This window comes from Balaenoptera borealis, assembly GCF_965194805.1.
Source record: "Balaenoptera borealis genome assembly, chromosome: 17".
NCBI classification, from domain to species: Eukaryota; Metazoa; Chordata; class Mammalia; order Artiodactyla; family Balaenopteridae; genus Balaenoptera; species Balaenoptera borealis.
The window spans coordinates 73,036,258-73,063,155 of NC_138876.1; the positions used below are offsets into that span (position 1 = coordinate 73,036,258).

Genomic DNA, 26,898 nt, shown 5'->3' on the forward strand with positions numbered 1-26,898 from the left:
AGGTTTTTGAAGTTTTCTGGATCTGGAAAGAAAGGGAATGAGCTGCCCTCCCTCGATAATTTTATTTTGATCATGTTCGCTTCCCTTTCTAAAGAGTGTGTGTGTGTGTGTGTGTGTGTGTGTGTGTGTGTGTGTGTGTGTGTATGTAAGGGGAGAGAGAGAGAGAGATGACAAATGATTGTAGGCATAGTTGCTGAGATATGAGAATGGCCTTAGTTTAAAGTTGGAATGCAGACACACATAAACATGGTTATCAAGGACTTTTTAGAACATCAAAAGAAGTCAAACAAACGAGGACAAATAATTCTGCAGTTTTACAATGTCTCTAGTTAGGAAATATACTTGTATAGGTGGATCAAGAGATTAAGGGGACTCAAAAATCTGAACTGCCTGGGAGATGACAGAATTGTTGGATTGTAAGAGAGGTTGTCTGTTGTGTCCCCTGATCTTTAAGACCAAGGGAAGGTGGGAAGAAGAGGGAACTGACATTTAGTCTGGTTTACTATATGTTGAACGTCCTACCAGGCTCTTTTATAGCACATTATTTCATATATTCTCACCAGAACCCATCAAGGTAAGTATTAATTTTTCTTCATTTTAGAAATGAGAAAACTCTGGAGAGTTATATAACCTGACCAGGGTCACACAGCTAACACATTTTGGAATCCAGATTAGAATTCAGATAAGCTTGTTTCCAGAATCTGTAGTCTTTTTCTTAAACCAGGAATATCTCACATGATTTATTTTCCTCATAATCATTCATGGCAGAAGTAAAGATTTAATCACCATGGATTTCCCCAGACTTATCTTTCTTTATATTCTCCTCCCTGTGGTTACGTTAGGCTTCTGTCACAGGGGCAAAAGCCCCTATGCTTTGCCATATACTCCTCTCGAAGGCTCTATTCTTTGGCTCAGACTGTTCATTTCCCCCCCAGTGCCTTCACCAGGATGTTGACTTGGGCTGCCTTTTATTCACATGGGTGTGTGAACTGATGGGCTTGGGACCAAACCTACTTATACACCAATCTATACATGAAATGGCATTTTATGTTGCATTGTACTGTGAAACAGAGAAATTGGGCAAAGGCAGTAGCAAAGGCAGTTGCTTCTCAGATATTTAATTTGGGGATTTGATGATTCTTTTTCCTTCTTTTCCCAGTTCTTTAATATTTATTTTAAGAAAGCTTTTTTTTTTTTTTTTTTTTGCTATCCTATTTCACATCCTAATGCACAATCAAGCCAATTAAATCATGAATCTGAACCTTCAAGGGCTTGGGCTAGTTCTTTATTGAGGTTAGGCATCATTCTGTAGCAGAATTAACTCTTTCAAGCCCTTGATTCATTATATTGCATTTATTAAATGTTTGATATTTAGTGCTTAATTCTCAAAGAAAGGAAAAATAAGCGTATGTTGGTAATTTATCTATATTGCATGGAGTATTCTAGATATGAGTATACTGAATATAATTCTCTGCTTCAGTTTTCTTATCATGAGAGTGGTAATCCTTATTTTAATTGGAACTGTAAAAGTTTATTAATACTGATGAACACCTTGAAAATTATAAATAATATCAAGTACAAAAATCAAAATATAAGTGGTAAGTTAGAAAACATTTAACTTCCAGTTAAATTAATCCTTCTATTTTCTTATAGTTTCTTGTTGAAACATTAATTTTCTTTCAAGAGTCTTATGTTAAAATCTTTAAATGACTATTGCTCATATAAAAGGCTATTTCTGAAAAAGTAAAGACCTTAATGTAAGTAATCTAAGAATTCTTTTCATTGAGCTAAAAACTCAGAGGAAATTAGGTTAAAAAAGATAGAGTAGTACTTTAAAATTTGCAGTATTTTGGTGATTAAAATGATCTGGTAAATGATGAAAATATGAAAGATAGAATATTAAAGTTTAATATAGTGGCTTTTGGATTGGAATTAAACATTGGAGATCACACCAGGTATTTGCTTCAAAGATACAAATGACCTTGGAAGTTATGCTTTTGGATGTACGTTACTGTTTGTAGTACTGCTCAAAATCAAGGATTGAGGGTCACTGTGGGGAACAAAGGGAAAGAAACAATAAGGACACTTATATGAATTCTTTCAGATTAGTACTATGATGTCAGCGGCCAAAATATTAGCCGAATAATCATTAGATCTTGAGTTTTATTTGGAGCTAAATCTCAGGTGAGCCAGTATAGTTCTTTTGACTTTGATTTAATTTCTTCATCTTCATCCCCCAAATGGAGATAAAATTGCTTACTTGCAAAAGAGATAGTGAATACTAATTAATTAATGGGTTTGAACATTGCTAATAAATTCCGTTTTCTTAATTTAGTTTTCAAGGCTACGAATTCAGAAATGCTGAAGATGCAGAAGTTCTGTGTTCATATATAATGTATCTCAATATTTGGGTTGTTCAAATGTGTATCTAGCAGACGCAAAACACAGATGAATTTCTTGGAGAGCTTAAAGCTCATTTTACCTAGCCGAATAACAATGGAACTCTTGGTAGAAAACGCTGAATTCTACTGGTTTTACCTATAAAGCTTAAGATGTGTGTGTGTGTGTGTGTGTGTGTGTGTGTGTGTGTGTGTACTTATATATTCAGTTACTTTTGTCTTTTAGGTAGAAATCTAGAAAAATATATTTGGGAAAATAAACCGCCGAATCACAATGAATCCAAACTATCTCTTATGTCCAGTTTCTGATATGTATGCAGTGTCTGAAGGCATGACAGCATCTGCCTGTGAATTAGCAGGTATGAGTTTATACTGAGCTGGTCTATCTGACCTGCTTGACCTCATTTTAAGGAATTGTTTGAGGTTTTCAGGAAGTAACTTACCACAGTAGTATCAACTGTCCAGCGAAGTAAGTTAGACCACGTGGTAGCCTTCCAGGGTGATTGGGTCTCATATGTATGTGGTGTCTTAGAAAAGGCACTGGTCAAGGAGTCAGGAGCCCCTACTTCTAGGGCTGGCTCCACCTCTAACCAACCGAATAAGGCAGGGAGCGCTACCAGTTTCCGCAAATGTGAAGTGAGTGCAGTGGGTTAACATCATGCCCGCCTTGTGCTGCAAACCAGTTCTCCCAATTCCTAGGCTGATTCCTTCCCTATTGTTTTATGCTGTGTTTCCAAAGAGTGTTTCTGCGGGCCAGGGAGCAACTCCAGGCAAACTACGTGGCAGAGAGTAACGCCTGCAGAGAGCTGTGTACATATTCAACAAATACATATTGCTTGAAATACTTGATGATTAATTAACCATCTAGAGAAAGCCTGTGATCAGTGCTGATGACTAAGCCTTCATGGCAAAATAGTTAAAATTTATTGAGTAGCTCTGAAGTGCCAGGCACTCTGCAGTTTGCAGGTGATATCTCATTTAAGCGATCATCCAGGAAACGCATCTAAATCTTCCTGGAGAGTTTTGACGTTATGGTATTATTGGCCCTTCTTCTCAGGAAAAGTCTTTTCTGCTGGACTTGTTTGGAGTCTCCCTCATGATGTCATTTGAAGAAATTCAGTAAAGGAAAATGGATTTGCATTGGGAGAAAGCAGGGCTAAATATCCATGGAAAACTCAAACTAAAGCATTGAATGTATAAATTACATCTTGAAAGCTATAGCCAAGATCATATTGGAGCCAGAATCTTTCTCATCGTGCATGGTTTCTCCCCCTTTTCTGAATATTTAAATAGGCAGAAATATAGGCAGGAAGTGGTCTTTTAAAAATTTTTTTACCATGTAAATATCTCAAGAATCCATCTTCTCCCGTCCATCCCTGGGATAATTGTTTTAGTTCAGACATCATCACCATCTCTCTCATGGAATGTTATAATAGCCTCTACCTGGTCTCCCTTCTCACCCTTTTCCAATCTATTCTCTTTTCTTGCTGCCACTGTATTTCCTAACATTCAAACTGATCATATTTAAAATTCTTTAATGGCTCTCCTTCACATCCTGTAGGGGACATTGCCTCTTTGTCACCTCCTTCCCAGGAGGAGGGAGCTACCCTATCCTCTGGTTTTCTGTGCACTTCGATACACACTTCTTTTTGCAAGTACATCTTGTGAATGTCTCTCCTATTGGTCTGTGAGTTTTCTATAATAAAACATCTTTGAAACATATTGGTGATTGGCACATTGTTAATAATTGCTGAAGGAATAAAGAATCTGGGGTTCTTGAGCTATTCTGGGTTCAACAGAGGAGACATAACATCACAGTTCATTAAAATTGCTTTTCTAATCATCATCTTGTTTGAGTCTCATAGAAAAACCCAACCCTGTAATTCTGATCCATGCAAAGGGCTTGGTTCAGCGCCTTAGAATTCCTGAGAGGCAACCTGTTTGGCCAGGTGATAGTTGGGCAGGGCCCAGAGATAACTATTTCAGGATTACTTCCCAAAGGTCTGATCCTCCTTCCTGAGAGCAGGAGTAAAGTCTTAGCACCAACGTTACCCTGAGAGTCAAAACTGAATCCCTAGTCCTCAAAGGAAACGTTTCCAGGGCTGAGCATAGGATGGTATAGGAGGGCTGCAGGAAGTGAGGGAGAGAAAACATTTCTAGAATGATCTGAATGAACATGAGTGGAGAAGGGGACAGAGAAGGAACTCTATTAGGGGCCCTGCAGAAGCTTCTCAGATCTGAAAAACCCAGAATTCTGAGACAGGATTGCCAAGTTCTGGCAAATAAAGCTAATGGCTATGGTATTCAGAAAACTTTTATACTTAGAAGAGAGCCTTTTAGCATCAAGGTATTTCTTCAGCTTTCTTACCAAATTCCTTCACTTTGCCATACTTCCTGACATGCCATGAAATAGGGACTTGTCTTTGTTAATAAGCCTCTTTTAACAGACAAATGTGCAAAAGGTATCTCAAATTTAACGTGTCCAGAACAGAGCTTTTGATTTCCTACCCCTCCCCAAACCTATCCCCTGCCAAATCCTCCCAGTTTTTCCTGTCTCAGTAAATGATATACCCATTCCCTAGAAACAAACAAACAAACAAACTAGAAGCCATCCTGGATTCCCCTTTCTCTCTCACCCCGTACCCATCCATCAGCAAACCCTATCAGCTCCACCTTTCCTAAGTCAGACCACATTTCTCTATCTTTACCACTGCCCTCTTACCCTGAGCCACCGTCATTTCCCTCTTGATCTACTGCAGTCGTTTTCGGACTGGTGTCCTTGTTTCTACTCTTGACTCTCCTGCTCCCTGGGATAGTCCGTCCCCCACAGAGCTGCCACAGTGAACTGTTAACCTGGAAATAAGTCACTTCGCTCCACAGCTCGAAACCACACAGAACTTTCTATCTCACTCAGCATAAAATCCGGAGTCACACCATCTACCTACCACCTACTCTTCTAGTTCCTTCTCTTCTTTTTTCTCCCCACTTTTTCCTTTCTAGCCATTCTGGCCTTCTTGTTCATGGACCTTGTGCCTTAAGAAACTAACGGATTTTCCTGCTTTTCATTGGTTTCTTATAAGTTCAGAGCTAAACTTATGGTCTATCTCCAGTAAGACTATGATAATATACATTTAAAAACATACCAAGAGATTTCTGGCTCAGCCTTACTTTCTTACTATTATTTTCCCTTTCTTTTTATTAATTCCAACTTAAATTTACTCCTTACTGACTTTCTTGTTGTAAAATCAATATACATGTTTATGATGAGAAAATCAGAAAATATAATAAAAATGTATAACAATATTCTTTTTTTTTTTTTTTTTTGGCTGTGTTGAGTCTTCGTTGCTGCACATGGGCTTTCTCTAGTTGCGGCGAGCGGGGGCTACTCTTCGTTGCGGTGCGCAGGCTTCTCACTGCGGTGGCTTTTCTTGTTGTGGAGCACGGGCTCTAGGCGCATGGGCTTCAGTAGTTGTGGCACATGGGCTCAGTAGTTGTGGCTCGCGGGCTCTAGAGCACAGGCTCAGTAGTTGTGGCGCACGGGCTTAGTTGCTCTGTGGCATGTGGGATCTTCCCAGACCAGGGCTCAAACCCGTGTCCCCTGCATTGGCAGGCGGATTCTTAACCGCTGAGCCACCAGGGAAGTCCCTAGAACAATATTCTTATCAGACTGCCCCCACCCCAATTCTCCAGTGACCTTCCCGCCATTACTTCTATTATAAAGGTTAAAGGCTTTAGCATGAGTTAAAAATCCTGGTTTCTTCTTACCTCCAGCCTCATCTCTCAACTTTCCCCTTTCACTTGGCTACCTTCTGTTCATTCTTCAGGTTTCAGTGAAAACGTTAGGCTTTCTCAGATACCTCATTGGTGAGCCCTCCATCCTTACCGACTCCTAGCACTCTATTGTAAGGTGATGCCATTGCCCCTATTGGAGGACGGGGACAGTGTCTTTTTTATTCTTCACTGTATCCACAGCTTTAGCTTAGTATCTGGCCCATAGGAAGCTCTTAATGAATATTGATGAGTGAATGAATAAATGAATGGATGAGAAGCTCTCACTCAGGGAGGGTTTTTGAAAGTATCTGTCCAGGGTTTACTCTGTACAACAGATATAGTATGAGAGGTGGGCAGGGAGTAGATGTGAATTATAAAACACTTTGAATAGGTACACTTTAGGGGGTAGTATTGTCAGAATCTTTTCCGTTGGTGGACATCCAATAAGATTCAAGATTGCCAACGCCCTCCTTCAGTAGGGGGTCTCTTCATCTTCACCTTAGTGCTCTTTGTGGGAACTGTTGAGTTTAAATGCTTGAACACAATAGAATCAAACAAGAAGTTGGAGAACCAGTATGTGACCTTTGTCATCATTCTAATTTTATTGACCCTCAGTATTCATTTTATTGATCATAAAATCAATGGTGTTTTCTTTGTGTCCGTAGCTGGGTAGCAAGCACTGTGAGTGTGCAGCAGATCTGTGGCTGTGTTTTCAAGCTCGGTCTCTCATCAGGATGACAGAGATTTGGCTCAAAAGTAATCTATTTTCTGAATTAATGAAATAGCTTTTATTTGGCCCTGCCATCTTTATGGAGCAGTTAAATCTTTGCTCTAGGCAGAAGTGATGGTAACACCGCTATTTACAGAGACACAGCAATGTGCAGGGCTCAGAAATGCAGACAGTTTCAGCAAATAGTTCATTCTAGGCTCCCTGGTCTTTCATAAAATGGTCCAAATAGTCTCTTCATATGCAGAAGGTTTTTATAAAAATGAAAAATAAAGCATCTCACATTCAGACAAATGTTATTGAAGGTGTTGGATTTGGAGGCCACTATGATGAAACTGATTTTAAATATCATTTTTTTTCCGTCAGACTTCCTATGAACACATATTGAGTATCCCCATCCAATAAGTGGAGATTTGCTTTTTCTTTACTAAAAATAGTTATCATTTATTGAGTGCCTACCATGTATCATATAATCTTTTTGAGCCTTCAGAACAACATGATAGTTAGGTGTTTTTACTCCAAATTTACTGAGGCACTGAAGGTGCCTCAATAATAAATACCTTAAGACCAAGATCACAAAGCTGGGGTTCCACTTGTATTTCTTTGATTCCAAACTCCCTGCTCCTACCATGACAAGAATCTAGGAAGAATGGTGGAATTGTCAATGTAGAATCTAATGTATTTTAAAATGCTTAAAGGAAGCAGTTAAGAGATTTTTTTCCCTAACATGCAAATTTACACCATAAATGTATGAATGAGGCTATTGTGAAGGTAGGAGATAGTTCTTTTGCAGGTGAGGGCAGGTGCTCTGGAGAGAGAATAAGGTGGGATAAAGTTGTGAAATGCTCGTTGACTCTTAGAGCTGAAAACATTTATAAGAGTAATAAAAAAGAAGTGAGAATAGACTATAGATTCTTTGAGTCCTGTGGTCGATTAAGGAAACATGAAAAGACAGGAAGCAAAAAGCTGGGTATTCTAGCTGGCAGATCCTAAAAGCAGGCTTAGCAACAGACGCTGGTGGAGCAGCCAAAGGAAACAAGACAGAGAAGCCACAAAGAACACAGGATGCTTTGATCAGGAGAGTATGGCCCAAGTCAGAAGACATATACCAATCACGGTTCTTAAGAAGGAGATATCAAGGGTGACACTTACAAAGTGGTTATAGATACTACTCTGTAACCAGAAGCAAGAAGGCATTTTTCTCCAAGGATCATAAGGGGGAGGAGCAAAGGCAACAAGTACTGAAGTTTGATCTGGAACTGGTTAGCAGAAGTCAGGTAGACTAGACACAGGCTGGGGTTCCATTGCCCTTCCAACCCCAAGGGCAGTGACAACATTTAGTCTCTTGGAAGTCTTTGCTTGCTGACCGAATGGCAGATGCCAAGATAAATTAACTACAATCTCTGTCCTGGTCTCAACAAGATCACCTTGTGAGGGTAGATGGAAGAGGGAGGAAAAGAGACAGATGTGAAAGCAGATAAATCACAGCACAGCGAGTTATGTTACACCGACGTATACATAGAAGGCACTTTGGAAGCACAGAAACAGTGATGACTAATTATTAGAATAGGAACACACACAAACTATTATGCAAAGTCTTAAGTGTTTTAATATCATGTGCAAAGTGCTATATACTAGCATAGTTACAGAAGAATTAATTCTTCCCACAGGCTTTAAGGAAAACTTCATTGAACAAGGGATATTTGAGAGATTTTGAAGGGTGGGATTTTCTCCAGGTGGAGAATGAAGTTAACTACCAAGAACGAGAAGGAGGATTCTGTACGCTTGTTCTTTCACAGAAAGATTCTAGGGATAGAACTATAATCTATTCAATCAACCAGGGAGAGACACTCAAACTGTAGACTCAACCATATTCTTCTCTTTCTTTTTTTTTTTTCCTTAAAAACTTAAAGAGACATTTATTAAAAGTAGATTATTATAGTAGATCAAGTACTGAGTACATAAATATAATGTATATAATTTTTATAAACATGTTTTGTATATGATCTAAAGGATCTTATAAAACAATTATTAATGCTATAATTATTTTATATGATCTAAAGGATCTTATAAAATAATTATTCATGCTATAATTATTTTTATGGCTGAGTAGTATTCCATTGTATATATGTGCCACATCTTCTTTTTTAAAAATGTTTTAAAATTTTAACGTCTTTATTGGAGTACAATTGCTTTACAATGGTGTGCTAGTTTCTGCTTTATAACAAAGTGAATCAGCTATACATATACATATATCCCCATATCTCCTCCCTCTTGCATATCCCTCCCACCCTCCCTATCCCACCCCTCTAGGTGGACACAAAGCACCGAGCTGATCTCCCTGTGCTATGCAGCTGCTTCCCACTAGCTATCTATTTTACATTTGGTAGTGTATATGTGTCCATGCCACTCTCTCACTTTGTCCCAGCTTACCCTTCCCCCTCTTGTCTTTCAATTATCACTAAAATGTAAGCAGTTGCCCAGCTCCTGTGACAGTTAAGCTTATAATGATGGATTTCTTTATTGCAGAAGTGTGTTTTGTTGTGGATGTCTGTGTTTACAGGTAAAGCATAGAGGAAAACTATTGGAGCTCTGACTTCTGCAGTGGTTGTTGGAGAAAAGTGTGTGCCTCTGGTAGACGAGAGGGTCAAACATGGAGTGTGTGAATGTGTGTCTGTATGAGGGGTGAGGCAGAGCCATGGCAATGCTGGGATACTGGGAAGAGGCTGTGACTCCTTCTACTGCCTTTGGGCTTTGGATGCCTCCTGCTTGGGCACCTGTAGGAAGAATGTGCTGTCCTGGCATTTGGCTGATGGCCTTTGCGTCAGGTCCACCTCTTGTCAATAAAAGACCACGTTTTGTATGTGATGATATTCTGGCTCCCATAGAAAGGGTTAAAGGAGAGAGTCTCTTCTTTCAGAGATAGTATGAGTCTTCAAATTATTTTCTCTGGTCTAGGATATTGTGTAGAACACGTCTAGGTGGTTTACCATTGCTTCTCAACAGCTGTCCTGGGGTGGGAAAAGTCAGGCACAGTATGTACCCGAAAACTGTAGAAATGTCAGCATGTGCTACGCTGATATATTAATTCCAATAGTGGTGATTCAGAAACACATATTGCATATACACCATATGGGCCTTAAATATTTATGAAACCTAAAAGTCAGAAAAACCATTCTTTAAATGTAAAAGTTAAAAGTCTATATAGTTTTTCATGAACTAAGTTTTAAGCATTTAATTTTTAAATTTACATGTTACTGAAAGGACACATAATTAAAAATAAAATTAATTCTTATTGATTACCTACTTTGCAAAAGACACTCTATTAGGCACTATGGAGGAATAAAAAGGATGCCCAGAATTTGTCAGATTCTTATCCTGTTCTTCTGACTTTCTATTTTTACCACCCATTGAGTGGTAATTTCTCATTGTAGGATAAGAACTGAAAAGGAGAATAGGGAAATCTCAAATCAGTCTACTCTTTGTCTTTTCCAAGCGACATGGCATCTAGGGAAAAGCAGAGCTTAGGAGGAGGTTGTAAAGCAGTGATTGTAAAGAAGGAGTCTTAGAATTATGAAAACAACACTTTTTTTTTTAAACATCTCTTCCAAGCTTGGTATGGTACTGAGTGATTTGGCATAATTTAGTCTAACAGCTCTGGGCTGGTAACACAGAAACCTGGCTTCTAGCTGTGGCTCTGAAACTACTTAGTTATATCTTAGTTTACTAATTTATAAATGAGAGACCGATTGGTTTAACCTTAAATTTGATGTTATACAGATTATCTCGCTAGCCTTTTACATGTTTACAATGAAGACTTTAGGCTACTGAGTACTAGAATCGTATCTGTTTTGACCACTATTGTATACCATGTACCTAGGACAGTTCCTGGCACGTGTGTTCCAGGAATATTTAGAATGAAGGAAGGAATAAGATGATTAAAATCTAATCTTAATAAAGAATTTCCTGACACCATCATGTCCCCCTTTTAGGAAATGTGGCTTCTATATTTATTGCATTTGGAAGAGGAGTTGCATTGACACTTGCTTTGTGACATAATTTTAATATAAATAACCCTTTACTATATTTTGGACACCCTTTATCCATTTTACTTGCTTCTTTCTATCCTCATTGTTATTCATCAACTACTTTCTATCACTCTCATCCATCTTGATAATTTCAGCTTATAGTTTGCCTTTCTACTTTAGCTCCTGTCAACATCCTTAAAATTTTTTACTTAATTATTGGATACTTGATTTTTTTTCTTAACTTCCTCATCTTCACCTTCACTTTATGATTATTCCCATGAGATCGCATCCCCACCTAGAATGGTTTATCTCTAATATCTTAAGATCCATTATAATAATTATTATATCAGTAGGATTATTGTCAGTGTTTCCTTCTCTCACCAATCTTTATAAGTTGTCCCTTGAATATCCTTTCACACCAAATAACCTGATATTTACTTTTTATTTTTAAAACTCCTTTTCCCTGGGGCTATTGATTTACTTTTGAAATTTTTTGAATCCCTATCTACTCTAGGTCCCATGACCCCTGATGAAACCTCGACGTTTTGAGAGGGCAGTCATCTTGTGTGTTCTCAGTCTTGCAGTGGACCTGGTGTGCCAGTTCTGGGATCTAATGCAGCCTGACTATGCATTACCAGCTCTTGTCCTGCCAATTGGAGAGAAGGTCATAAAAGCATACTAATTGGGTCCTATAGAAATTGATTCAGTCTATCCTCAGTCTTGTTTTTTGTGATGTTACATCACATTTGGATGCAACAGTTCCAATCCATTTCTCTACTTCTTATGTCCTCAGTCTTATTCTTACTTCTTTTACACTTGAGAGAGAAGCTTTCCTGATTTACTTAGAACATTGAGGGCCTCTGTGGCAATAATACTGTCAACTTCTTTCTCTTCAATTCAGAAAATCTCTTGTACCTCCACTCCCTGTTCTCCTGACTGCTGTTCCTTTCTTCCATGGTTAATTCCATTAACTTGTGCTTGATCCTATCACTACCTGATTCCTCCAGGAATTTGTTTATTTCTTGCAAGTTTATGTTTCAGGACCTCCCACTTACTTGTATGTTTCTTTTGAGTAGTTTAAGTTTCCAGATCTCCCACTTACTTCTATGTTTCTTTGGAGTAGTTCATTGACGTTGTGGCTCGGTTTTCTCATCTGTAAAACAGAAAAATTATACTCATCTCATTGGATTGCAGAAAGAGCAAATGAGATAAAGGATTCTTATGTGTCTTTCCACCTGCTTCTTTGTGGTGATATAGTCTTAGCTACTTGGAGCAGAATTGTAAAATTTTTCCTCCCAAGTCATTACCTTTGCTCTAAGTAGGACCAGACTTCCAGTAAGCAGCCTCCTCTAACTGCAGAATGTGTAAACATATTTGTGATAAAAAAAAAATCAGGCTAGAACTAGAGATGTACTGCTACCCCAAGGGGAGTTTTTTTTCTAGAAATGTGGAGCCTTGCTTATTAAGAAAAATGAGAACAGTCAATTTTGAAAATAAAAGTAACAGGCAACTTGGGTATTAACATGGCTTTTAAGAGCTCACTGTTTTACCTACAAAATAATGGGGTTCGACCGGGTGATCTCTAAGGTTCCTTGCGGCTGCAGTCTGTGATATTATGGCCTGAGTCTGAGCTCCACTTATGGGTATGAAATTCATAGGCTGAACTCCTGTGTCTCCAGAATTATAAGGCAGCAGCTCAGGGATGGTACTATTTCATCAGACAAAGAAGAATTTCTTGTTGCAAATGATTGTACTATTAGTTTTCGAGAGAAAACTCAATGATCTGCTCAGTGTACAAGAAGCAGTATTGAGTGTTTCCTAGCAGAGAGATAGCTGGCAGGCTTAAAATGAGTATTGATGTGTTTATGTGGAGATAAGGATACACGTTAGCTTTTCTCAGAATTCCATTTTCAATTACTCTTGAACTAGTTTGAAAATTCATCGTCTTCACGCCAAATATCTTTTAGTGTGCCACGTACGCTGCGTAGCAGACCCTGACATCTCAACAGGGCTCCCCTAAGTATGCTCAGGCAAAAATTGAATGGCATCGGGGAATGCAGCTTTCTGGTGCTGCTCTGCTAGTCAGGAATCAAGGATTTTTGTCCATTCGATGATGTACCTGTATCTCTTACCTTTTCATTCTTGTTTTGCTTCTCACTTCTCTCCCTCTCTTCCTTCCTATTTTTCTCTTTTCTTTTTGTCTGTCTTTCCTTTCACATAAAATCCATGGCTTTTTAAAAAAGAATGAGCAAATGAATGAATACAGGTCTCTCCACCTTCAGCTGCTCTTGCTAGTTAAAAGCAGAGAGAATATCACAGAGAACTAGGACTGGAGCGGGTATTGGGAAGTCATTCAGGCCACCCCACACTATACCTAGGTAGCATAGATGAGAAAATTCCATCACCTTTTCTTGTCTCTCTTCCAATATTGACCAACTTTCAGAAATGCTGCAATATTAAACCTGCTGCTAAATTGTCTTTAATGCCGGCAATGGTGAATGTGTTGACAAGTTAGAAGAAAAAGGGGGGCCATTGAGGCATGGTCCCAGAAAAGTTTGATTTTTCTAAACGTGATGCTTTATAGGATGGCTATAGGTATATGCAACCTAGGATCGAATGGATCCTCTTGAAATATAATAAGACTATAAAACTCAGCTACTTTAAATCCTGTCTTGGTCCCATATGAGGCCACAGCTGTGAGGTCCACAGTATGGTTATTTTAAATCAAACTGTTTTTCTAAAGATAGACAATTAATAATGTTAGCAAACTTGTGGGATACATATTTTTACAACTTAAAATTTTACTTATTTCATAGAATTTCATGGATTGTTAGATTAGAAATGGACCTTAGTTCTCTATCAGATGCTTAAATCCCCTTTAGAATATCCAAATGACCATCTATCTTCTATCTGAATATGTCTTGGGGATAGAGTGTATTTATGAAGCCTCTTCCATTTTTAAAGCACTCAAATTATTAAAAAGTTCTACCTTATATGAGAAGATTTAGGCGTAGTCTAAGTATTAATCTAACCAACCCTTTTTCATTCAGGATTTGTAGCTTGCTTGCAAAAAAAAAAAAAATACTTCGTCTTATTCCAATAAAATGAAGCAAAGCAAAAACCAACCTGAATGTAATTTATAAAGCTAAATAGATTAGTGAGAAATGATTAAATTTATTTAAAATTTAGGTTCTTGGTAGTAATGCAAAGAGGTGATTTGTTAAAGCAGGCACACATACAAGGTTTTTAAAAATAACTCATTATATATATATTTTCCTTTGGGGAATCCAATCTTTTATTGCCTAAACTATTGATGACTTCAGCTGTTATATTTGTCTTATAAGACTTAGGATCTGTCCTTTGTTTTGCCTTTGTCAAAAACATGATCTTAAATACATATTAACTTATTTTCGTTTTATAAAAGCAAAATCTTTGCTATAAAATTGTCTCAAAGCACAGTGCAAAAGTAAAACATTCTATTAGCTAAAACGAGAGTCAGCTGACCTAAAAATGGAACCTATTAAGAATACAGTATTTTAACACTACAGAGTTATTCCTTTTAGTTTGCTGTTGGCATGAAAAACAGGCAAGTGCGGGGGAAGAAAGAGCCATTTGACTAGATAGTGGGGGATTGGGGTAGGTGTGTTGGCACTCAGAGGTGTGCTGTGGTGAAACATACCTCCCTCTGCCTCTGATGCTTGGCTTCTTTACACAAAAAGTGGCCTGATATAGAGGGTTGTTGAAGAGATTAAAAATAAAATACACAAAGTATCTGATAATCAATAAAAGACAGCCATGTTTATGACTCATATACCTAATATCCATGTTAATAATGAATCTGTAAATTGAGAAGGATCTCAGGGTAGTTCCCAGAGTTAATGACTAAATTGTTGCTTCAAGAGTTTGGAAGGTAGCTATAGTTGAAAGATCATGAACTTTGGAGTCTGAAAGGCTTGGTTTTGAATCCTGGGTTTGCCACCTGTCGGAAGAGTGACTTTAGGCAAGTTATTGATGTAGGCTCTCTCTGCACCTACATTTTCTTATTATAAATATCACATGAATAAAGCATATAGCGAAGATGGGTGTTTAGCAGGAGCTAATGCTCCCCTCCCCCAGTATGGCTAATCTGTTGCAGACACTCCTGAGTTGAGAGTGATCATAAGGAGGCAAGCACTATCTGGTTACTTTCAGAGTCTAAGGATTCAGATTGCCAGGCAGGTTTTGAAGTTTTGACATTGTAACATGCTAGCAGGATCCCTACTGCTCCTGGAATGCAGATTTGTTATTGTTCTGTGTAGGAGTGAGGCATTTCTCCCAGTCTTCACTGGATACCTTATATCCTGAGATACAGAGCCCCATGGCACCTCTGAGACAAGGCTATTGTCATAGACTCAATGTCTTCACTTCAACCTATTTTTCTTACAAGTGACATTTATCCAAAACTCATATGGTTTCTTTTCTTCTTCTCAGAAGAGAGGGTTGTGCAAGTTTCTGAAATTTGGGCATTACAGTAAAAATAGAGACCTGGAATCCAAATACCTGGGTCTGGTTCTTAGCTCTGCTACTTACAAGCTGTGTGACTTTGGGCAAATCACACACCTAATTTTAGCCTCAGTTTCCTTATTTATAACATGAGAATAGTAATAATAGGTTGATATCTTCACAGAATTGTTTTGAGTATCAAGAGAGATGATAAAGTTGCTGGAAACTGAAACTATGTTATATAAATGTGAAGCTTATTATCTTACCAGACCTGACCCAGTCAAGGAAAACACCACCTTTGGAATCTCCCATAAGACAGAGATGGTCTCCCAAGACAGCCTAAGGCACTGCGCTTCTCAGCACAAGATGGTCCTCTGGGGGACAAAGCCGGGGGAACATTGTGCTGAGACTCTAACTGCAGTAGACTTCTTTCTGGGCTAGATGGCTTCATAAGGAGACTGGTCCGAAATACAGATTCTACCTCTAACTCTGGCCTGTCATAGAAAGACTAGACAGTGTGGGTGACTCTAGTTGAACCAACACTGTCGCCAGATAAATAGCTCGAAGTGCATGTCGTTCTTAAGGATTACCATCATAGATGAAGGCTCATTCATTTATAATAATATCTGATAATTATATCACCCTGCATGTTACAGAGTGCTTTTATAGACATTGTTTGCTCTGATCTGCATGTAAAACCTCATGATGTCCATAAATCAAGTATCATCATGATTTCCATTTTACAGATTTGCTTCAAATTGGTTCCCAATATCACCTAGATATTTAGTGATTGAGGTGAGACATAAATTGAGGCATTCAAATTGGATTGGATTCGTGACCCATTTTTTTTCTCCCACTCTCAATATCTTAAGGTATTGTAAGTAATGAACCCAAGCATTGGGAAAAGAAAGCTGCAGTGTGTTCAGAGACTTTAAAAGTCTGCATGAGATCATTTCTGTTTTACTATGCACACAGGTAATAAGCAAGTTTTCCATCCTGAGGGCCAGCAGGATCTCACTTCTTTTTTAGATGTTCTTCTTCTGATTTTGGATGATTAGGGAAAAGAGAATGCTAAATGTTAAGAAGAAAACACGAGGAAGTTAAAAAACCGGTAAAATGCTGGTAACAGAAGTTGTGAATATGGAAATTTAAAGAAGTACCTAAGTTTGTGCACAACCTCTTGAATAAACTGATGTGTTGTGCTTGAAATGTTGTCTTCATGTTCTGTATGAGACTGACTTTTAACGTCTGTGGCTGGATATAAGGGAATGCACATGTATAAAAGCATCTTCTGCCATGATACTGTTTGTTTAAAAAACGGCAACAAGAGTTTGCTTGCCTTCCTGTAAATTGACATAGCTTTGGATTAGGATAAAGTAAAATCTCCTTGGCACGGCAAACCTCCGGCATCTTCTCCCCTCCTTCTTCCAAAAGAGGTATCCACCTTCATACCAACCACACCAGGGTGCTGCCAGTCTCTGGAGAAGTCAGTTTAAGCGTTGGGTTGGTTTCCCTTCTCACCACCACCTTTTGATGGTAGATTATTACTTGTTGCTGTTACCATTCATACGACTGAGATATCAGGTTAAAATGTTTTATCAACTTTCCCAAGGGTTACGTTCTTTTCAAAATATGGCGCTGAGAGGAGATTTTTCTTTTTCCTTTCTCCTACTTTTACCTCTGATAAACTTTTTCCAGCTAAAAGGATATGTCACATCCACTCACTTGTAAGGAAAATTTGAGGAACTCCTCTTCAGAGTAATTTATTTCTGGTTTCATTGGACAAACTTTGTTCTTCCCTCATCCCTATATCATTCCTTCCTTCCAAGGAAAGAATTTTCAAGCATGTCAGACTCATAATTTAAGTAAGAGCCAGTATCTGGAGTTTATTTTTATTTCTGTATTTACTGGAGTTTAGGGAAGGAATAAACTAGCGCATAGTTTATAGACAAAACACATTGTTGAATCTGTAATGTATGATATCCGTGCTCCAAACAACAATTTATATTACATTAGTACATTTACGAGTTATCAATGTATCTGACTAGTTTATTAGTTGAAGAAACATAAAACAACAAGGAGACTGCATCTTAGTATATGCAGTACAATATTTCATTGGATTAGACATAGTTTAGGGTATTAAAACGGACTAGTGTTAAGTGCTAGATTTAGAAAGGTAGAGTAATATAGATGTACGCCTTTAAGAAAGCTGTTATTTTTCCTTTTGGTTTTTAGTAGGTAGCTGAGTCTCACTGGACCAGACAGACAACTAGAGGGTATAGGAGGCTGAAAGGAGGGCTAGGGGAGCGGCGCGAAGACCTGCCCGCGGACTCTCATCTTGCTCGTGCACTTGGGAGCCAGAGGCGCCCCTACACTTGTCTCTCCTTTCAGGCATTATACGCCCACCCCCAGCCCCCAAAAGAGTGATCTTTCTTAGCTCATTTTTCCTAACACCTTCCACTTTCTAATAATTTTTTTCTCCAAAAAGCAAAACAGATTGGCAATTTAGGCTATGCAGAATGTATTTCTTAATGTATACGTTTCAAGATGTAAGGGTCATATGTTGTAAGGGTTTTGCATAGTATATTTGTAGCGATACGTTGTAAGTCAATGGATTAATAGTTGGTGAAATATTTTTGTGAACTCCAGTGAACTAATAGATGGTAGTTACTTTTTGTTGTGACAACCATTAGATATACAATTAACCCCATAACTGCTCCTCTGCCCTGCCCCCCCATCTCTCTATTTATACTTCTTGGTTCAGCCAAGTCACACCTTAGATATATTACAACCATAGATTAAAATGCTATGCACATAAAAGTGGGATATATATATATAATCATATATATGTATATATGTATATATTTGTGACTTGGCTGAACCAAGAGATATTTTGTCTTATGCCCACTATCTAATTTTCTGACTTGCTAAATAGCTAAAGAGCCTAAAAAAACTCCCTTGTATGACTCACTTGTCTCGGCGACTTCAGTCTTTTACTAGTGGAGGTTTCACCTCCCAGAGTATAATGTGGAGCCTCCTTAGTCCCCTCTTTATTTGCTATTTGCTTCCTGAGAGAGGTACTCTCCTCCTGGGTTCTAAATGGAGAGGCACTGATAATGGGCAAGGAAGAGGCAAACAGCACTCTGGCTGCTGCAAAAGGTGCAAAAGGCCATACAGGAGAGGTCCACCTGCACCACTGTCCAGCTTTGCAACCAGGGGCAGCAGTGGGATGTGAGGAGGACATGTTCCTAAGCTCTTTCAAGTGGCCCAGCGTGGTTTAGCCAGTGCCTGCGCAGCTTAGTTCATTTCCATTTGACTTTATATTTTTTAAAATTATTGATAGTTCATAAACGTTTCTTTTTTAAAAAAATTTTATTGGCGTATAGGTGATTTACAAAGTTGTGTTAGTTTCAGGTGTACAGCAAAGTGAATCAGTTATGCGTATAAATATATCCACTCTTCTTTAGATTCTTTTCCCACATAGGTCATTACAGGGTATTGAGAAGAGTTCCTTGTGCTATACCGTAGGTCCTTACTAGTTATCTATTTTATATATAGTAGTGTGTATATGTCAATCCCAATCTCCCCATTTATCCCCCCCTCACTTTCCCCCTGGTAACCGTAAGTTTGTTTTCTACATCTGTGACTCTATTTCTGTTTTGTAAAAAAGTTCATTTGTATCATTTTTTTAGATTCCACATATAAGCGATATCATGTGATATTTCCATTCAACTTTATATTAATGGTCAAGCCATTGGTCCTAGTTTTCAGAGTTATAATTTTTCATCTGTTCACTGCGTCCAAAGAGTCTTTCTAAAATGCAGATCTGATTATATTACTCTCTTGCTTTAAAACTTTTAAAGATACCCCATTGCTCTAAGGATAAAAAACAAACCTATATTCCTTCAAAAGACCTAAAATGCACTGTATTATCTGGTTCTTTCATCCCTAGCCTGCCTTATTTCCCTCCATGCCCCACTACACATTCTACAATCCAGCCAGACTGAATTTATTTGTTCAAAAAAAAAAGTCTCCTCCATCTCTTGGAACATGCTAACTGGTCTTCCACTTTCCTTACCATCTTTTCTATTTCTTGTACCTTGTTTTCCCAAATAATTCTCACTCAATTTTTGGATTTTCTCTTGGAATTCCTCCAGGAAGCCTCCCATACTAGCTTTAGTCTGGGTGATGTGCCCCGCTGGTGTGCCCCTGGCACCCTGTTCTACCCCTATTATTAAACTTAGCTATTATTTGTTTCGAGTGGGTTATATTTCCCACCAGAAGATAAGATCCTCAAAGGTAAAGACCTTATCTCTTTTGCTTTCCATGATATTCCCAGTGTCTTGTGTGGTGTCTGTCATGTTATTGTTGTGGAATAAACACTTGATAACTGGCAAAAATATTTTTTTCTATGTCCTCAGAGTCTTCGAGCATTCATCACTTTAAACCATAAGATGCATTCATAATGGAGGAGGAGCATAGACCAGTGTTAAAGAGCCCAGAATCCACCTTATGAGCCAATGTTTGGAAGCTTGCTCCAACATTTACTACCTGTATGACTTTGAGCAAGTTATTTAACTTCTCTGTGCCTCAGTTTCCACATCTTTTAAATGGAGATAATAATAGTACATACCTCACAGGGTTGTTACGAGGATTAAATAAGTTACCTTTGTAAAGCATTTAGAATCTACATGGCACACAATAAACATATATTTTGAGTGCTTAAATAAATAAACAATCCCTCTAATAGCCTTTTGAATTGAGAATTATAAAATACTTTAAGCGTATTTTTAACTGACTTTCAGGCCCATTAACATACCTCAAAGTGTGGTTGCTTAAACTAAGTTGAACTTTTAAAAAATATTTTGGTGTTTTATTCCATTGGCAATAGGGAACAAGTAGCGCATAGCACTATTTTTATTCACCATAATCAGCTGTATTATTTATGGGACATCCTTATGTTCTTCAAAAACTTACTTCACGAACTAAACCTCTTTAATATCTGCCAGCCACCGTAATGTGCAGAGAGTGGGTGTGGTTCCTCTCTTTTCCTAGTACTTCTTCACTGCAACTACGGCTGTTGCCTAATATTATATCCTAATATCATGATTTTGGATGATTTTCAGTAGTAACCTAGTCAGTGTACTTTGGGATGACACTGCAGAATAGTTCATTGAAGAGGACTTTGGTGGCAACTTTGCCTATAATATGAATTGCCAAAGTGACTCCCTCTATCAGATGTGTTCACGCCCCACCGGTTTCCACTGCAGCAGGGGCCAAAGCAAAGATCAAGTACTATTGGTGCCATCTGGGTTATAGGCATCTCTTACGTTCCCTGCATCCCTAAATGCGGAAGCTCTCTAGAGTATATGAAACCCTAGCACTACTCTGGAACCATACATTTAAACTAGGATATGTTAGGGAACCCAGAAAGAACAGAGAAAATATTCTATAGAAATCTGAAAGTTTGTAATAACAAACAAGGAAAGGTAAGTTTTAGAATTATGTTGAATGGTGATTGGGAGTATCTCAATAAATCTTATTTCAGCTGATTTGAAACACTGGGAAAGGATGTAAATGGCATTGTAAATGCACTTTAAAAACTCATTAAATTCATTCATCAATATTTATTGGACGATTGCTATCAGGTTTACTTGTGAAGTGTTCTAGGATTTCACAATAGTGTTAGTAGCGTGGAGGAGGGTCTTGGGATTTGGGTTGACCCACTCATGACGGTGTGGCTTCAGCCGTGTTTTGAAGAAATCAAGTTAAATGCAGAACTTAGCTCTAGTCAGGGGAAATGGGAAGTCCAAGTCATAGGAGGCAAAAGGCTAGTAGGTTCAGGTGTGATTTGGCATCTCTCTTTACAAAATTTGCTTCTTCATGAAGCGGGGAAGAGTACCTGAGATGGAGCCCATTCAGGAGTAAACAGGACTGATGTCCATGTTATGAGAACTGTTCTCATCTATTCTCAATCTTCTCTGGAAATACTTGAATTTGAGGGGAAAAAACTTGTCATGTTGGGTTTTATGTTTTCCAAATTTTGTACTGGACACTCAAGAAACCATGCCAGACAGATGACCTTTCCCAAGATGTATATTCTATAGATCCTCAAAGTATTTAACAGTGGTTATAGGTGAGGACTCTGGAAACAGACAGCTTTTCTTCTTATACAGACTTTGAGCAAGTTACTCAGCTATAAATGGAAATAAAAATAGTACCTGCCCATTAGGTTGTTGTGAGGATTAAATGAAATTTAGCAGTGTCTGGCATGGACTATGCAATCAATAATCATTAATCATTATAATTTTTATGTAATATGAGAACAGCATTGCTGAAATGTTTCTGGCTTTGGCATACCCAAATATGAGGTGACTGCAAAACTACCCACTGAAATTCCCCTTCTCATCTGTAAAATAGGGATAAAAATATTATGCTGTAGGGCTGTTATGAGAATTAAATGAGATAATGCATGTAAAGCACTTGGCACGTACCAAATTGTTATTGTTGCCTTTGATTCAATTTTCCAAAGACAATGAAACCAGCTGTCAGCATCCAGCATAAATATTAGAGACAGATTGTGTCTATGGCTTTCCTCCTCTCTGAAATGAGACCTTACTGTCTGATGGGAATAACTCTTATTTATGGCTTTCTGCATTGTGCAGTTCACAGCCAATGGGTTACTTTGTCTGACTAATAGAAGGGGCAGAGGAACTCAAAAGTGGGATTGAAGGAAGGAGAACATTGATATAATTTATTACCTTCTGTATCAGTCTTTGAGCAGTAATCTCAGCTCTGAGTCTCTTCTCTAGGATCTGGTATGTTAGTATATTTGCCTTGGAAAGATGCTTACGTACATCTGGAATGGAAGAACTCACTTCTATTATGACTATTTTATCTCTATGTTGATTTTACTAGTGGGTAGGTGTGAAGTATTATTCCTGATGAGTCTCAAACGCCAATTATAGAGACCTGAAATGGGCTTTTAGGAAACTGTCACTGTAAGGTATGAGATCAGAACGGGATCTGAGATTTCTATTTCTAAGGTATTGGAAAAAGACGGAGAATTATCCATATTCGCTAGTATATCTTGGGGAATCATTGTGGGTTCCATTTCACTGGAGCATCCTGATGGTTCACTACCTTCATCTCCTCGTCTGTCAGGCAGGGGAATTTCCAGCCTATTTTCAGGCAACTTCTAAAATAAATTCATATGTAATATATAATGTATTGATATAATATGTAGTATATAATTACCTGATCAACTACTTACGGGCTTCTTTAAAGATTCAGTACATGCAACGTACAATGAAAACTTGAAAGATGAACAAACTTTTTTGAGGGAATGAAAGAAACTTGATTAAGTGTCTAGGCATAGGATAAAAGGTATGTGAGGAGGGAGAGAATGAAAACACAATAAAGGGGAGATGGCAGATAGAACAAATCTCAGAGAAAGATTGATAGGCAAGGATAGAGGGAACTGGTGTGGAAGAGTTAACGTGTGTTTCTCTGGGATGGGGGTTAGGGAGAGTGGTTGATGAGGCTGTGGAGAATCTTTAACTGGATAGTCTCCACCTTCTACGTGAAGTGACAATGTCATCAGCCCAGTGTGGCTGGGGATGAAGTCCTAAGATAATTGCAAAGGTTTTAATACGGTTGCAGTGTAATATGAAATAGGGAGTGGAAAATTAAAATGATTTCTGAGCAATGTGCAGGGAGTGGTTGATATGAGGTCTCATAATTTGCGGTGAGTCCAGTTGACATAATTCTGTGGTTTTCTCTGGCAATGTTAAGTCGCCTGGGGGTATACACAGAAAGTTATGAAACTGAATGCCGGTCCACCACAGTATCAGTCTCTCAAGTCAGGATTATTTTTCCCCAAGGAAAGAAGTTTTCCTTCTTTTGCTTAATCTGATGTAGTGTTGTCACCTATCAACTCATCAGCATTTTTTTGGGGGGGGTATAAACCTTGATTATGTGCAACAATTGATCATATATTCCTTTTTCTTTTTGCAAGGCTCTCCTTATCATAACATAAATTCATAAAAATAAATTTACTAATCATACTTGCAGTGTTAATGGTTACCTAGTGTCTGGAGCATGCTCTTTCTACATCACTGTTGTCTTCTCAGATAACCTTTTCCATCTATGCTGTTGTAATATTGCAGTGTCACTTAAATTTTTTTCACCTTTCAGGAGACTCATAGTGAACAATATCAACCTTTGGGCACTATATTATGCATTGGGTGTTGCTAACCAACTTTTAGAACTTTGGAGTCTACCAAATAATACTATGTTCAGTTCTTTTTATCCCACTTAACTATAGTAGGCAAAATTTCTTTCTTATTTCAAACAGTGATACATTCAAAGATCTTAGATACATGCATCATCTTTTCCTTCTTGAGCAAGCCAAAGACAGTATTATTATGAGCTTGGCAGTTTTCCCAGCAAGAGTTGGAGTAGGTGTTGACCTTTCCAATATTTCGAGTTCTATTGACTTTTCTTCATTACTTTGTAAAGGCTCAACATGTTACCTGCTTGGATGCAATGTCATCACTCATGGGAAGCCAATATCCAGCTGAGAGAGGCAGATTGCTCCATTAAAATATGTAGGCTTAGGGATGTTTTGGGCATAGTGGATACATGTTATTATATACTCATCAAAATCGTGGAATGTACAATACAAAGAGTGAACCCTAATGCAAACTATGGACTTTAGCTAATAATAATGTAACAATATTGGCTTATCAATTTTAACAAATGTACCACACTAATGCAAGGTGTTGATAAAAGGGGAAACGTGTGTGTGAGTGGGATGGGTGAGGGCATATGTGGAAACTCTGTACTTTCCACTCTAATTTTCTGTAAATTAGAAATGCTCTAAAAAATAATATCCATTAATTAAAACATGCAGGCTTCCAAAGAGGAGAGGAAGATTCATAGCTAAAAGAAACAATGTAAATGATAAAGAATGCTATATTGGGAATTCCCTGGCAGTCCAGTTGTTGAGACTTTGCCTTCCAATGCAGGGGGGTGCAGGTTCGATCCCTGGTCGGGGAGGTAGGATACCACATGCCTCGCGGCCAAAAAACCAAAACATAAAGTGGAAGCGATATTGTAACAAATTCAATAAAGACTTTAAAAATGGTCCACATCAAAAAAAAATCTTTTTTTTTTTTTTAAAAAGGAATGCTACATTGAGCAATACAGAAAGGAACAGAATATGTGTTAATTTAAAGTTTATAGGTTGCAATTAAAGCATTCTAGTTATCTGGCTATACATGCATTTAAAAAACCATGTCCTTGCTGACTTAGTCATGCATATAAAAGTAAATTCCTATATATGCATGAAGTACTATTATTTATATACGCATAGGCATAAATGAGTATGAGAACTGCTGCACTGGACCCGAGCCATGCTCATCAGTTTTATTTCTGGCAATAGCATTGAAAACCGTGTTGAAGGAAGAGGTGGCTGCCCTCAACTTCTGAGTTTCAAAATTCCTCCAAAGTTTTATTTACCCTTAATCTGATATATAATTATGTACTATCGTATCACAGTTATTTTTGAGACTATTTATATTTGATTCTCCTTCAAATAGTTCCAAATACACTTAGCAGTAATAGTTTTATGACTTAAAGCTATCTCTGTAGAATGTTCCTGGGGTAATCCATTGTTCTAGTGTTCTGGCAAATGAGCTTGTTCTCACTTTGCTCGAATCCTCCCTAATTTTAAAAATTAAAAAAGCATATCTCATTTCATGTTTTCCCCCGATCACAGCATTATAAGTGATTTTCCTATCTGTTGAAAAGAGAACCCATGGTATTCTAAGGAAGAACATGAGGCTACCTAAATTATGTGAGTTCAGGAATTGCAATAACATTTGCTTTCCTCTAGTACCTTGCCGATTAACTGGCTGCTGCCTGAGATTTCACCGTTGAACACCTATTCCTTTAGAATAACTGTCTGACTACTGTTAAAACTTGACTGCTCAAGTTTTAACAGTGGACATAGGGATGGACATAGAGAATGAAGAGGTTGGGAGTTGAGAAAATAAACTTCCTCAAACTTTGCATCTGTGCCTAGAGGAGCTGGAAATTTGTGAGTGGTTTCCATCCGTGAATGCCCAAGGGTGTGAAATGATGGTCTATTACATTCAGACACAGAAAATGTCGACATTAGCAGCGTGTTAGCCCAGGGCTAACTGGGACTGGACACTCCAGTGACCCCGGGGACCCTTGTTGGCTTGTAATTGGTTGGTACAGTAACTGGCTTTGAAATATTTCCCCTGAAGTTGGGAAAATTTCCCCTGAAATGAAACCATTCTGGGAGGCAGCCTATTATGATGCAAAGAACATGACAGGAGAGGGAGATAGATCTGAATTCAAATTCTGCACCTGCCAATAAGATCTCTGTGACTTTAGGCAAATTTCTTATTTTCTTTTCTGCCTCAACCTACTCCTCTAGAAAACAAGGAGAAATAAACTCATAGGATTGTCTTGAGTAATGAGGCAACAAAAGTAAAGTACAAGTTCAGTGCCTGTTGCATTGTTGGCACCCAACACATGGTACCTATTACGGTTGTCTCAAATGAAGTTTATCTTCCTGTGCTTTCAGGATCTTCTTAAAACTTCTCTTCAGCGGCTAATTCACTGTTAGGAAAAACTGAGTTTCCTCAATTAACAGAGACTTTCCTCTGTACTCTTTCTTTCAGATCATTTGGAATCTCGGAATAATAAAACTAGAAAGAAATTGGAGAGAACCTATTTCCAAAGCTTTATAATGCACACCAAATAAATCTGACGCCAAAGGATTAGCTGAAGAACCAGCTCCGTACTGCTCCCTTCCACAGAGTAAGACTAAGCGTGATTTTCTTTCACTTTTATGAAGAAATAGCATGATAATGCAGCAGACACCAAAAGCACATAGTGTTTTTTCAATATCACCCTTGCAAAAATCAAATTTTCTTTCTGGTTCTTTTCCATATAGCCTAAGTTGCACAGAAATGTAATGATAGTATAGATATTGTGATAAATCTTGCCTTTTACTCTTAATCACATGCCTATCATTTTTTCATATTGCTGTATGATCTTTTAAATTATACTTTTTAATGGCTAAATAATATTTAATTGAATGGAAGTATTATATGAAAACAGTTGGCTATCATTGGAAATTTTAATTGTTACTTATATGGCAATGAACGTCAATGCGAATAGCCTTTCCATTATTATTTCATTAGGATACACTCTGATATTTGGGATTCCTAGGTCAAAGAATAAGGAAAAATAATGGATCTTAATATGTATTGCCAAATAAGTTCCAAAAATATTGCATTAATTTGCAATATCACCAACAATGTGCATTTGATTCACAGTAGGCAAACCATTACTAAATATGGTTTTTGAAATATTGTTTTATAACTTAACAGGTGTAAAATGGTACTTCATTGTTTTAACATAAATTTAGTTGGAATTAGCGTGATCAAATATT

The 26,898-nt window shown here is 37.9% G+C and overlaps 1 long non-coding RNA gene across 1 annotated transcript in view; it reads left to right on the top strand.

Moving 5' to 3' along the window:
- The first annotated feature begins 117 nt into the window (after positions 1-117).
- The window catches only part of LOC309615374, a 169,563-nt gene continuing 142,782 nt past the window's right edge, over positions 118-26,898 (top strand). The window contains exon 1 of the long non-coding RNA XR_014236781.1: positions 118-26,261. This is a non-coding gene — a long non-coding RNA (uncharacterized lncRNA). The remainder of the gene's footprint in view (positions 26,262-26,898) is intronic.